General features: G+C 40.7%; 1 pseudogene; it reads right to left on the reverse strand.

Annotated features, from left to right (window-relative positions):
- Positions 1-582: 582 nt before the first annotated feature.
- LOC123028963 lies at positions 583-3,644 on the reverse strand (annotated as a pseudogene).
- Between the last annotated feature and the right edge of the window lie 8,132 nt (positions 3,645-11,776).

An 11,776-nucleotide genomic window follows, 5' to 3' on the forward strand; every position in this document is an offset into this window, starting at 1 on the left:
AAGGAAGGCAGGCAGGAATAGTGGAGAAGGAAAGGGATGAAACTCCCCAGAGATCACCAGGAGACAATGTGCCAAGATTGCCTACAACTGCATTAAAGAAACACTCACTAAGAGCATATATATATATATATATATTTATATTTATATTTATATTTATATTTATATTTATATTTATATTTATATATATCGGTGAAGAAATTGAGTTAGATAGACATATCTCTTTCCAGCAAACAAATCCAGGGGATAGCATGAAGCAGAGTAGGGGGATCTCCACCACTACCTGGTCTCAAATGGATTATCGCATTAGCCTGGAACACTGCCAGACATGGGAATTGAAGTGACTGCAGTACTGATAGGATGACTGCTAGACCAAAAGAATTCTTCTTCCTGTCCTGAAGCACATCCCATTGGCCCTGTTTGATGCCATAGTTCTTTCTATGCTGGCTGGAAGGGGGAAGGGCTGCAGCTTGGCCTTCAGAAACCAGGTTTCAGAACTGGGACATCCAACAATCTTATTCTTACCCCTGAAGACCCTGACAATGTGGAGAATTTCACTTGTAATGGATAGGGTGGGTGATTTCTTTACTTTCCCCTTATAAGCTGCTCCCTGATGTTCATCTCAGGCTTGAAGAGAATAAGGTAACGTTTTCGGGGAAAGATACAGCCTAACAGTCCTGCACTGGAGGCTAAGATGGAGAAGATCTCCACAGCCACCATGCACTTCCCTTTGGTGCTCATGTATGTTGGAACAAAGGAAAGCCAAACACTGCAAAACAGCAGCATGCTGAAGGTGATGAACTTGGCTTCATTGAAACTGTCAGGCAACTTCCTGGCAAGGAAAGCCACCAGGAAGCAGACGAGGGAGAGAAGTCCCATGTGGCCCAGGACAAGGCAGAACATGACGACAGAGCCTGCATTACATTGCACAGTGATTTCCCCCATGACAGAGTTCATGTCTAAATCTGGGAATGGGGGAGAGGTTCCAATCCACACAATGCAAATGGCAGCTTGAACGAGGGAGCAAGAAAGCACAGTGGAGGTGGCCAGGCTTTTCCCCACCCACTTCCTCATGCTCGAGCCTGGCTTGCTGGCCATGAAAGCCACCACCAATGTGATGGTTTTGGCCAACACACAAGAAACAGTCACAGAGAAGATTGTGCCAAACATGGACTGTTGGAGAAGGCAGGTCAGCTTGCCGGGCTTTCCGAGGAAGAGGAGAGAGGAAGCAGAGTAGGAGAGAGATGAGCATGGTGTAGGTGAGGCCGCGGTTGTTGGCCTTGACGATGGGGGTGTCTCGGTGCTTAATGAAGGTCTGCTGCACCAAGACAGTGATCAGGGACAAAGAAAAGGCAACTGGTGCCAAACTTTTCCCCAAGGGCTCTTCATAAGAAAGAAAGCTGATTGTTTCCATGATGCAATGGTCTTGATCTCTGCTTGGATATTGGTCCTCTGCACATTTGGAACAGTCCTCAGTGTCTGAAAAGAGACAGGAAGTAAGAGGCATTCTGTCCATGACTCAGCATGTGTGAACAGAAGCCAATTTCTATTGCTTATTCATTGCCAATAGTGACATCATGCAGAAAATACTTGTTTCACATGCGGACCCATCTGTCAATCCTTCCAATTTGTGTACAGGATAAATATGACTAACCATCCCTCCCAGTTCTGCTTTCTGCATCTTCGCTCTATAGAATGATGAAATGAATTAAAAGTGAAAGCTTATTTCCTCCTACCTAATTGATGGAAAACAATATTTCATCACATATATTTGATCATTTGAATTTGAAGTGTGGTAGTGGGGGGATGAATTAGAGTCCCTGAATTTTTCTAGCAGTGAAACAGTCAGAGTATGTCTGTACCAACTTCCTTGTCCACCAGCAGAGAGAGTGGTAATAAGGCACTCAGATTTATTCTGGTTCCTGTCCAAACATGGGGAACCTTACTTAAGTTTGGACATGAGCTGCAATTCAGAAATGGCACAATGGGGTTTGGAGAAGCTACTGATACCTTCCTCTCTCTTTAGTCAAAGAAATTCAGCCAAATTAGCTGCCATTTGGAATGTTTGCTCAAGAGTTTCAAGAGTTTTCTTCCCAAATAGGGAATGCATACCATGGCAAAAATCTAAAGAGCAGGAAAAGCTTCCAAACCCAGTTGGTCTCACAGACACACATACACAAACGTGCATTATTAAAGGAAGAATGAACATTATTAAGAAAGCGAGGAAGTGCACTGTTTTGTAATGGCCTACTGATCAATCTTTGGTTTGGCCCATAAGAATAGCATTTCATCCAAAATAATTCCTTTCCTCATAGATCCCATGCATGTAGTAAACAAGTAAATGTCCCAAAGTGTATGCAAAAGTGATTCAATTTTCAGGGTGAAATGGAACAAGGTGTGACATCATGATCTGAATATATATTCACACAATGTGCTAATCCTTAAAAAAGGTATATTGATATATGTATCTATTTAAAACTGCTGCATACCATTTCACAATTGAGAACTCGGGATTGTTCACAATAGAAAAAATAAAAGAGGAAAAAAACCTGTTAAATAGGACTTTGATAAAGCTCCATGGAATCCATCCTGCTAGGCTTCTTGACCTTCTACTTGTTCTGTGTAATAATGAGAACCAGTGCTGACGAATGCTGGGGGAAAGCAAAAGGAATGGCTCCTCTGGGGTCATTGAATAGGGAACTGTTTGCAGAGATCCTTGCATGTCGGTTGCTCCAGTCTCCCAGAATTCAGACTCAGCACTGTGACCAAGCTGATTGGAGTCCGGCGGCCGGGTGGGGGGGGCGGTCCATGGGAATTTGATGGATTCAACCCACACACAAAAGAAATTCTTCTCTCTTCTCTGATACTAATCTACCTTTCTAGAATGCATGGTGCTTCCAGCTACCTACCTGTTCGGTTTGAAATCTTCCCTACTGGGCATGCATTACATTCATAGGAACAATTTTTTGCCCCTTCCTTCGTTCTCTTATGATGACGAGCTGGGCCGGAATCACTGTAGATGGAGTGAGGTGCAATCTGTCCATAAAGATGTAGGAATGCTCCCATTAGTCATTAGTTAACTACAACAGAACCATCAGCAGCCTAAGAAACATAAAAGAAATGGTAACCTGACAGGAAAGAATGCAGAACATGATATGCAAAACCTTCTGTCAGGATATTCCACAACATGCAAAGCATATTTTTCTTCTTCTTTGAGCAAAATAGGTGGAGTTAGGAAATCTTTGTGCTCTTTAGAAAAGAAAAGGAAGACTCAGATTTGCATGATATCACAAAACTTCAGGAAATCTTCCTGGTCACTCACATTCCTGATTTTTTTCAACTTGGTTTAAACCTTTGTAATTTCAGAGTGAAAAATGCATGGAAATAGACACAGATGACTTGCACCTCACATACACTCATTCTGAATACACACCTGATTAAAGCTCTGATGCCAAGTTATTTTGTCCTCAGCAATGATGAAACTTCCCCCCTCACAGCCTCAGGAATTACCAATCCAACCTTGACTTTGAGAAAGGATTTGTTCGGAAATGTGATGAAGTTGCTTACATTAAATCCACCTTCCACTTCCCGATGCTCATTGAAAGCGACCCTTTCACCAGCAGCGTTGTTAAAGGAAATGAGTGGAGCTGATTGAAAAGAAGGAGAAAGAGAAGTAGAAGCCGGAGGAGGTGCAACTGGAGGAGGAAGAGGAAGAGCTTAGGTCTTCACTGAGAACATGAAAGCACCTTGCATTTTATATATGTGATATAAGTAGGCACACTGTTCACTGCCTAAAATTAATGGGGGTATATAGGAAAAGATAGCATAAGTCCTACTTTATTCACGGGTGCTTATCTGTGTCTGTCTAAGGCTTGACCTCAAGTACTGATGTATGCAGCAAAGCATCAGCCTCATGTGAAATGTGGCATTCCAGCAACAACCAGAGGGAAAGCTAGCACATCTCCCATATTTGGCTTCAAGAGGAAAGGTAATTTGAACGCTTGTGGCATTGTGAATGGAGAATACATCCAAACACATTTAACATAATTTGGGGACGGAAAACACTTTGTGCTGTACAAATCTCTGCTGATTTCTTCATGCAAAAATTGGCATTCCATTGTGGACTATACCTGCCAAGGCTGCAGGTTCTGAAGTCCACCTGCTTTGCCATGAGCCCTTTCTCTGTGGCTAGATCGCAAGGAGAACAAGGTGTGGAGTGCATGTCCCACAGCGTAGACAGCGTTGTAGATGCTGTAGCTGTGGCCAGTCATGCACATTTCAAAAAAATGCCCAGGCAGACTCTCCAGCCTCTTCTCTCCAGTGCATATTCCCACAACCTTGTAAGGCTCCGGTGGGTCTGGAACCACACAGTCAAATGCTTCCTCCCAGAACTGCTCCAGAAAAGCATCTGCTTGTTTCCAGTCTGGTTTTAGCATCTGAAGAACTTTCTGGAACACAGGAAGGGTATTTGAGTGAATGGAGAAGGCAATGGCACCATGGAAGTCTCAGAAATCAGAGTCCCGGTTTATGCTGGTCAATACAGAATCAATCTGGGCTGTTATAATCCACACCTTTCCAACCAACTTAATTTGCTCATATGAGGCATCTTCTTTATGATGTACAAAATACCATATGTGCATCAATGTGAAAGTTTCACCATAGATGACAAACACTCTGGATTTCCTGAAATTGATCAGTTCAAACGTAGCATGGGCTAGAAGCATCAGTTCCTCCTCAGAAATAATATATCCTTGGCCAGGGATCCATTCTGTGAAGTCTGCACAGATTCCATGTGTGGAAAACAGTGTTTCAATGGCTTGCAGGAATAGTCCTCCCTTTTCTTTCTCCACCACAAACAGCCCGACCCAGGTCCATCCAAAATGCATAAGCAAGCTGAGAATTCCCACATATTGTTGGTCTTCAGCCGGGACAAGCTGGTAAAAGGGAGGAAGGGCCCACATTTCCTTGCTTGATGCAAGGGACCCAAATGTGAGCTGAAAGTAGTCAAAAGATATTTAAGATGAAGGTGAAAATGTGCTAAGATATCCTTTGTCCCTCAGGTACTGTAGGAAATAGATCAATCTGAATTGGATTCAGCAATCCAATGAATTCAGACATGAAGCAATATCAGTTGTGAGACAATATATTGATAAAGAACTATACCCAGACATGTATTTTCAAATGACGTGTTACTTGTAAGTAAGGAAAAGACTTTTCTTTTTTAATCTCTCTAAGAGTGAAGAATCAAAATAATAATTACTGTGGAATCGAATGATAGAAGGACCTTTCGTGTATGTTGGATTTTTGCCCAAATTAACTGGTTATCTGCCAGAAATTTACATACTGAGTGGTGTTTTTCTTTCCTCTGTGATGGTTTATTTTTCCCTTGGGCTGAAGAATGAAAATAAATAATTACTGTGGAATTAAAGGATAGAAGGATTTTTTGTCTATGTTGGACTATTGCCCAGAACTGATAGGAGGACATAACTTGCTCCAAGAAGTGGCCATCTTTCCTTTGTTCCTCGGACCTCTGCCAAGCCTTTGTTCTTGAGTTAATTGCTATTAGTATGGAAGAATTACAGAGGACACTTTTGGCAATAAAGACTTCTTTAACAGCTTTGCAATTATCACAACAGGCGATACTAATACAGCAGGAGACTATTTTAATCGAACAACTTGATCGTTTCTTAATTGAACAAAAAGGTCGCTTTGACAAACTAGACATTTCCATTAATAAGGCTTTGGGCAAGCGATTTGTACTTGAGCAGAATATACAAAATACCCAACAAGCAGAAGGAAAATCTGAAACAAGAAAGACAATAAGCATGCTAGCATGGGATATGCTTGTAAACAAGCAACAAACAGATGGAAAATTTGAAATAAAGGAAACATCAACACAATCAGTGAACCTAATAAGCTTTCATGGGGTTTGTTTGTCATCTTGGAAAAGGAGAAGATAGTTAACCTTTTAAGAGAGGCTATGCATATGGGGCTACAATTGAAGGCACTACCATGTTTTAATATAAAGAAAGAAGAAAGATGCAGTAGAGGTGTAAAGAAAAAATAAAAATAGATATGGCAGAGGTGTAAAGAAAAAACAAGAGAATTTTTTCTTTTTACTTCACAAAGGGATGATTCATATAGGTTGGTATGTTCATATGTGACATAGAAAGGTTAAGCTATTATTGTTGGTGAAACATTAGCAACTTCATGAAATCCTGTTTAAACGGTATTATAATGGACGTTTTTGACTTTATTTGCAATTGAAAAAAAGAAAATTTATTATCTTGAAAATCTGTTTAAAAGATATTATACGTATTAATTATAGCCAAACAGAGTAGCTAAGATGTCTTTACAGATGATAAATGGATGTTTTTGATGCTATTTGTAACTGTACATATTGTTTTCCTTTTATTTCAAAAAGGGATGATTTAAATAGGTTGGTATGTTCACATGTGATATAGAAAGGCTAAGCTAGTTTGGCTGGGGAAACATAAGCAACTCAGCTTTATGAAATCTTGTTTAAAAGGTATTAAATGGGTTGGCAGGTTGATATGTGATATGGGAAGGTTAAGCTACTGTTGCTGGTGATATAAGGGATGGATATAACAGAGGTATGTTGAAGAATGTAAACAGTTGGGCTTTTGTATGGAACTAACTGTATTTGATTAAATGACGTTTGAGCTAGATGAAACATTACTAATTTAGCTTAAAGAAAATTTGTAGAAAGGATATTATAGGAATTAGTTACCACCAAACAGTGTAACTAAGATGCCTTTAGAGATGTTAATTGGATGTTTTTGATGCTATTTGTAACTTTGATAGTGAGGAAGTTATTTGTCTATCATTAGAAAAAAGAAAAGATTTTGATTTGTCTAGAAATGTTTAGACTGAGCTTATCATGGAAGAAGAAAGAAGATAATGCATTTTTACTCATCCTGGAGATGCCTCCCTTTAAAAGTGGTCAAGAGAAACAGGACTTTGCAAGAAATGAAGGGATTGATTTTACTGATGAAGGAGAAAGAAGATAGTGACTTCTATCAAATTTGGAACTTCTTCTTCTTCTTTTTTTTTTTTGCTGGAGAAACGGGACGTGGTTCTGATCTAAAGATGTTTTCATGTTATTATAAATGGATTGAAGTATGATCATAGAATGTTAAAAGATATGTAGTAGGGGGCTGACCCAGTAAGTCCGATGTGTGTGCTGATTGATGTTTGCAGTATCAGTTCAAAATTTTAATAAAATTTCTTTAAAAAAACAACAACAAATGTCGTGTTATGTATGTCAGCTATTTCACTTAGGACTCCATGAGCTGCAAATATGTTAGATGTTAAGCTATTTTATATTTTTCTATTGCATTCTTTAAAGTTGGACTATTGCACTGTACTTTAGTGCATTCCAATTTTTATTGTACTGTTTTCTTTTTGGATTAATTGCAGTAACATGCCTACTGGGATTTTTCTGATTGTGAAGAAATACATGGATGGATGGACAGATAGACAGATAGATAAGACAATTTGCATAACTCTGATATTCTTATTTTGGGGAAGGATCTAATTGTTAAGGATGCCACTTAAAAGCTGCATAGTCTTGAAAGAATATTTCCCTCCCTCCCTCCCTTCCTTCTTTCCTTCCTTCCTCTATCCTTCTTTCCCCCTGTATTTCAGGTGGTCCACAATCATTAGTTTTCCATGCTTCTGCTTCCCAGACTTCAAAAATTAAGGCCATACCAGCAAGTCAAATGAGCATAATACAGAGGAGAAGAGAAACTTGGAGATAACCTGCATCAGAATCCTACCTGTGGAATCCTGTATGAAATGAGGATTTCTGCCACATGGAGTGAAGTATCGAAGGCAAGTGCCCCAATCAGTGCTACTAGCTTTTGCGGGGTGCCACATTCATAGTTGCAGACAAATCTTTGGGATTTGAAGATGAGATTCATGGCCGTGTGGTAAGTCATCTGAGCATCCCTGTAGCTGTCATGGACTGGGAAACCAAAGGTGACATTTGGTAAAATCTCTGGATTCTGGTTGACCTCCTTGACAGCAAAATCCAAGGACAAGATGTGCTGGTAGAACTTGGTCACCATTCTGCAAGTACAGATAGCCAAGTATTGTTTTTCTCCTTTCAATTATTGTATATAGACATCTTTTCCAATACTGCTTCATTCTGATCTATGTTCTTCTGATGTGTAAGTTATGCCTTTAATGTCACATATAACTCCCTTCCTATAAGCCCAACAACGTTTATGATGGTTGAGAGGATTTACACAGGGAATGAATCAGCACACCTCATAGAATTTGTGAAATCATTTGTCCAGAGTTAAAAAAAACCCCACCCATTAGAGTTTGTTGGGTTGCCTAATCAAATGGAGATTTAGCATTATTTCAGATGTGGAAGAAATTTACACAGCATACTGACAGCCTCAAAATGGACCACAAAATTTTAGTCTGTGCAAGAAGGTTTATATCACATACACCCAGTTTGGAGAAGGGTGGGGGATCAGGTAGGCACTTTGCTAAAGGCTCAGGAGAATAAGACAAAGTGGTTAACACAACACAACTCCAATTTATTTAAAAGTTTTATTTCCATCCTGGTTTTTTTCTAATGAAATCAGAGTGGCTTACCCCATTCATCTCCGCTGTTCTCATTCTAATCCGAACAACAAGAACCCTGTGATGTAGTGTGGACTTTAAATCAGTGAGTGGCCCAGAGGTACCCATTTGGCCCCATGACTTGGAGGGGGCTGGCACCCAGAGTGCTTGAGTCCCAGTGCCATGCTCTGGACCACTCACCACACTTGAAGCTGTTCTTAATGGGTCAGGCTTTTTTCAGTCAGACAATAGTGAAGCTTTTGCTCATTTTGTCCTGATGCATACTTGTTCTTCGTTTAGTGTTCTGTTATTCCTCCCAAATCCTCAATATGAATTTTTTAGACTCAGAAATGAATTAATGTATCTGCACAACAGGATGTAGCAGAGTTATACCTAGGACATACTATTATACTCGCATCAGTACTAGCTTATCCATCTGTATAATTATACCATTATAAACTTCTCTGCCCCTGGTTATTCATGGAAAGATTCCCTGCAGCTGAACATAGTGGTCTGGTGGGAACACATGGGAGGGGCATTCCATCAGGTGTTCTGCTCCAAAGCTGTTGTTAAGTGAGTGTGCACCATCGTCACTTGGATGTGGGGGCATCTTCCATGCTCGGAGCATGCAAGCCTGCAGCGGCAGGTTCCAAATGATCACAAGGAGAAGGGGCACACTTTTCATTCAACCCAGGAAGTCAACAACGGGCAGCAGCCCCTTGTCCTGGGTGCGATTGGCTGAGATCTTCCTGAATTTTACAGGCCAGTTCCAGCAAGGGGGTATGTGAGTATGAAGAAGACTCAGATTCAGCTCAAGCTCTGCAAGGACCTCCTCAGGATTTCTCCCTGGCTTTCCCCTGCAGAGACTCCTTGGGGCCTTTATGGTTGTGCATGACCATTCTTTGCAACTGGAATTGAGCTGTTGTTATGTACATACAACAAAATATTTTAGTTTTTGTCTTCCTGATATAGTGTACATTAGAATATTTGACCTTTCTCATGTTTCTTCTTCAAACAAGAATTCAGAGCCACACAGGGTAGAATAATGGAATCAAACTCAGACCTGAAGTAGGCAGAGGGAAAGGTTCTGAGAGGTTATGTTTAAGTATTAGTCCTACAGATCTTCCCTTCCTAGAAAGTGGATTGAGGACTATTTCCTATTAGTAAGTGGCTTGAATTTAGCTCAAAATGCAACCACATCCCCTTCTTAAACATTCCCTCTTTTTTAAGGCACTTTCACACCCAGTCTTCATCCTGCCTGAAGTTGTCCAGGGCAGACAAAGACGCTTGATTCATCTAAGTACACCTGTTTCCCTTACTAATACATTTGCTAGGAAAGAAAAATTTGGGTTCAGTGAACAACCAGTTCATTGGCTGCACTAAGACATATAATTAAATGCACTGATTTGGCAAGATAGACAAAGAGAAGCCTTCCTTACCTCATCCACAGTGATAACTCCTGCCAAGGATGCTACCTGAATGAAAACTCTGGGAAATTGTAACTGATCAGGGAAACCATCCCACCAATTAGGACATCCCCTGGCAGGTACAATTCATGCAGAACATTAACAGGATCAGACACCAGGCCTTTCTTTGTTTCTACTTCACACGCCCAATGAAGAAGTAGAAGCCATACCAGTAGCACTGGCAGAGCGCAGTTCCACTGGCAGCGTTTTCCTCCTGATGCAAATCTTCCCACACCCATCTACAGCATCTACTTCGCTACGAACGCTCCCTGAAGAGGCTGCTGATTTGGCTCAGGTACTCCTTCAGCTAAGACTGCTATGCCCACTGCATAGAGGAAGGCAGTTACAGACTCACGACTCAGGGAACCAAGAGTTTTCAACGATGCTGATGAATTCTGGCTTATAAGTGTGTGAGAGAGAAGTGAGAAAGCCCTTCTGGCCTTTCTGATGACACATGTTGAAAGAATTACATCACATATTTTATCTTCTTATTCTCATCTTGCTTGTGTTCCATCTTTCGGAATTTGCACTGGGCATTTCTCAGGAGGGGAAGAATAATGCCAGGGTGACATGTGGAATAACAGGAAGATAATTATGCCCTGCCTCTGAAAGGCATTACTAATCACACATTGTTTCCCTTTAATAACAATATGTTTATCTTCTCCTTAGTGTCCCAGCAATTCGAGGGCTTGCATGTGGTGATGAAATGTAAGCAACAATTTATGGACAGAAGACATAAGAGGACATGGAGATAAGATGAATTCATCAACTTAGGTGCTGAAAAGCCGTGTTTAAGGAAGTGAATGAGAGCAAAAGTGAGACTTGTCCAACACTTGAGAAGTGCATCTTGGAACACATTCTCTCATCGCCATACTAAATGTCATCTTTTTCTTAAGGAAAGGAACAACCTAGTCTGTATGACAATATGCTTGGAATTTCTATCCCCCCCACCACCACATATGCACGTACACTGTGAACGTCTGCAGAATGAATTTGTGTATGTTGACAAATTGAAGAGGAAAGAAAACTCTTCCTGAAGAGGCTAATCCTCCTCACGCCCCCTCATGTTCAAGCACTTCCACCACACATCTAACCACCATTTAGGATTCTCCTGGAAAATATTGTCCCTTGTGGAATGGCTATGTCTCAGGCCTTTGGCCAAACCAAAGAGGGATATCCTTTCCCCTTGGAGTGTGGATTGGTATCAGTATTTATATTTTAGTATTAGTGTTAGTCTCAATTTTGATAAGTTTCACAATCAGATTGAATGCAGGATGGAGAACTAGAGGACTAAGTTCAGCTTCACCATAGTTTCTTCCATGCACTGGCAGCTCAGGAACCTTCACATTTGCAGACTGATCACAAATGGTTGCATAACTCATAGGTTGTCCCTGAACAACCCTTCTTTTGAGGTTATTTGAAAGTGAATGTCATAGACTTCATATGATAGTGACTACAGGGAACATATTCCACACTGGAATTCTCCTTTTAATTCTGCTCTCTCTCCTGCTATCATCACCATCATAGAAGAAAACTTGAGGAAGAAGTTAAGAGGATGAGGGACAAAATCCTCTAGGTATGAGCAATAAAATCTGAGTGCAGCACAAATGATTTCCAATTTTATTTTCTGTTTCTGGTTAAGCGGGGAGGGAATTCTGCTCTGGAGAACTTTCTGGTATAGGTGTGCTATGTTGAAAACACTATCCACAAGAGTTCTA

The sequence above is a fragment of the Varanus komodoensis genome, unplaced genomic scaffold, assembly GCF_004798865.1.
Source record: "Varanus komodoensis strain SLA01 unplaced genomic scaffold, ASM479886v1 scaffold3978, whole genome shotgun sequence".
Taxonomy (NCBI): domain Eukaryota; kingdom Metazoa; phylum Chordata; class Lepidosauria; order Squamata; family Varanidae; genus Varanus; species Varanus komodoensis.